The sequence below is a fragment of the Triticum dicoccoides genome, chromosome 1A, assembly GCF_002162155.2.
Source record: "Triticum dicoccoides isolate Atlit2015 ecotype Zavitan chromosome 1A, WEW_v2.0, whole genome shotgun sequence".
In the NCBI taxonomy this organism is placed as follows: domain Eukaryota; kingdom Viridiplantae; phylum Streptophyta; class Magnoliopsida; order Poales; family Poaceae; genus Triticum; species Triticum dicoccoides.
The window spans coordinates 280065413-280068845 of NC_041380.1; positions in this window are offsets into that span (position 1 = coordinate 280065413).

Genomic DNA, 3433 nt, shown 5'->3' on the forward strand with positions numbered 1-3433 from the left:
AAAGGGTCCACAAAGAAGCAACCTTGTCTATCCCACCATGGCCATCGCCCACACATGACTTGCCTCACTAGCGGTAGATCTTCACGAAGTAGGCGATCTCCTTGCCCTTACAAACTCCTTGGTTCAACTCCACAATCTTGTCGGAGGCTCCCAAGTGACACCTAGCCAATCTAGGAGACACCACTCTCCAAGAAGTAACAAATGGTGTGTAGGTAATGAACTCCTTGCTCTTGTGCTTCAAATGATAGTCTCCCCAACACTCAACTCTCTCTCATAGGATTTGGATTTGGTTGAAAGAAGATTTGAGTGGAAAGCAACTTGGGAAGGCTAGAGATCAAGATTCATATGGTAGGAATGGAATGTCTTGGTCTCAACACATGAGTAGGTGGTTCTCTCTCAGAACATATGAGTTGGAATGGTGTGTGTGTTCTGATGGCTCTCTCTACTAATGAGAAGGAGGTGGAGGGGTATATATAGCCTCCACACAAAATCCAACCGTTACACAGTTTTCCAATCTCGGTGGGACCGAATCAATAAACTCGGTCGGACCGAAAATGAAAACCTAGTGACCGTTAGTGATTTCGGTGGGACCGACTGGATCAACTCGGTGGGACCGATGTGCTAGGGTTAGGGTAAATCCAAAACTCGGTTTGACCGATTACTCAAACTCGGTGGGACCGATTTGGGTAATAAGTGAAACTGAGATTTGGTCAAGCAAACTCGGTGGGACCGATTGCATATCTCGGTGGGACTGAGAATATTGGAATTGGTAACAGAGAGTTTGCAAGCCTATCTCGGTGAGACCGTGTCACATCCCTAGTTCTGGCCTGACCTATGCTTGCTTCCATCTGTGCATCATGTTTAAATTTTTGAAACTTGAACTGAGGAATTTAGAAGCCTCAAAACCCTAAATAAAAGAAGGGCAAAAACCCTAAAAACTCATTCATTGTTCCAAAATGCTCTTCTTAGATGTTTAATATTTTTGGCAAGGGTTTTGATCCAAACCAAAAATATTGAACATTTTTAAGGATTTATTTTTGGGACTTTGAATTTAAATCATTAGCTATTTGAATTTGAATTATATTCATATAACTAGAATATAATTTCAAATACCCCTGAATATTTTATGAGCTTTTGGAAAAGTCCATCTAGCAAAATAAAAATATTCAGAGGAGCTTTTGGCATTGTTTGAATTATTTTAAATTCAAAACAGTGGCAAAAGATTAAATAAAAATAAAACAGAACAGAAAAATTAAAAAGAGCAGAAGACTTACCTGGTAGCCCACCAGCAGCCCAGCCACTTACCTGGCGCCACCAACCGGCCCAGCACGGCCCAACCCACCGCCGATTTCCCCCCTGTCGTCTTCCTCTCTCGCCAGAAGGACAGAGGCGAGGCGTGGCGAGCGCCGACGCCGCCCCGGCCACCTCCTGCTTGCCGCTTCGCCCTGGCCTCTTCGGGTGAAGCCACGCAGCCCCCTCGCTCCTCCCTCTCACTCTCTCCCGACCCCTTCTCCCTTCTCTGCTCTCCCCCTCTCGCGCCCGAGCGCGCTCGTCGCCGCCGTCCACGGCCACCGGGCCTCCCTCGCTTCCCCGACTAGCCCACAAGCTCCGTCACTCCGTCCTCGACCCACCTCACCGAGCCACGCCCCTCCAGAAGCCCCCGAACGACCTCACCGGGCTCGTCTTCTACCTCGGACCCGCCGGCCATCACCGTCAAATTCGTCGGCTCCGGACCGTCTCTGACCTCGCCGAGCGTTCCGTCGTCATCGCCGTGAGCTCCTGCTCCTGCTCCCCCTCTCCGCTCCCTCTCTCGCTCGCCGTAGCCGCCGTTTCGTAGCTGGCCGTAGCACGCCGCCGCCTGAGCTCGTCGCCGGCGTAGCTCCGGTGACCATTAGGTCACCCCGGCGCGCCTAACTTGCTCCCCGCATCGTGTAGCGCTCCGCTAGCCCATCGCCTCGCTCATTAGCACACCGCAACGCTAACCCGCACCAGCCCCGAACTCCGGCAGCCGCCGCGGGTTCCACTCCGGCGAACTCCGGCCACCCCCGCACCTCCCGTTGGTTCCCTTAGATGCGCGCGGGCACGGGCTATCCTCTGGTGCCCCTGGCGCGTCGATCCGTCGACTCTGGCGAGTTCCGAGCGAACTCCGCCGCGGTTCGAGGTCACCACCGGCGAGACTCCGGCGAGATGACGTGAACCGTCATTAGCAGCTAACAGCCCCACTAACCAACCCCCTAGGCCACTGACTAATGGGCCCCACGCCCTAATTAACACAAATTACATCTTCTGTTTAATTTAACTAACCCCGTTGGGCCCACGCGTCAGTGTTGACTACGCTGACGTGGCCGTTGACTTGGTCCCACCTGTCAGTGAGCTAAGCAGCCCTGTGACACTGACGTGTGGCCCCCACACGTCAAGTTTGACCTGGACGGCGCCCGCTGACCTGCTGAGGTCAGCATGAGGTCATGCTGACGCAATAATTCCTTTCTGGAATTAAAATAAATTAGGAAATGATTTATAAATTTCAGAAAATGCCTAAAACTTCTAAAATTCATAGAAATTCAACCGTAACTCCAAATGAAATAAATTATATATGAAAAATTATCAGAAAAATTCAAGGAATCCATCTGTACCATTTTCATGCATGTTTGATCAATGTTTGTCCTCTGTTTTGGACAAAACAAATAAAGAGCATTTAAATAATCACATATGGAGTTTGAATTTGAATCTTGTATTCAAACCAACTTCATTTAAATCATAGCTAGGTGCATTAGCCCAAAACACATTCATATTGCCATGTCATAGCATGCATCATATTGTGCATTGCATTGATCATGTTTCTTCTGTGTTTGCTGGTGTTGTTCCCCCTCGATAGACGTTGTACCGACGATGTGATCGTTGACACTGATGAAGATTCAATGCTATCTTCAGAAGTGCCAGGCAAGCAAAACCCCCTTGTTCATTCCGATAAAATCCCACTCTCTCGCTCCTGCTCTCTTTTACTGCATTAGGACAACAACGACATATTTGTTACTTGCTGCGGTAGCTGAACCCCTTTATCCTTTGCATGACCTGTCATTGCCACAGTAAATAGATGAAACCCACTAGCATGAGTAGGAGTTGTTTGAGCCATGTTGTGCCTACTCATTCATGTTTGTTTGTCATGCCTGCTATTGCTTAGAGTTGAGTCAGGTCTGATTCATCGGGGATGAATCAGAGGCGTGTGAACATGTCCTACTGTGTGTGAGCTAAGTGCGTGAACACGATTTGGTAAAGGTAGCGGTGAGAGGCCATGTAGGAGTACATGGTGGGTTGTCTCATTGCAGCCGTCCTCAGGAACTGAGTTCTGTGTTTGTGATCCATGATCAGTTACTACCACACATTGAGCTCCGGGCGCTCCAAGCTCTCTCGACTTATTAATCAACTTGATCTC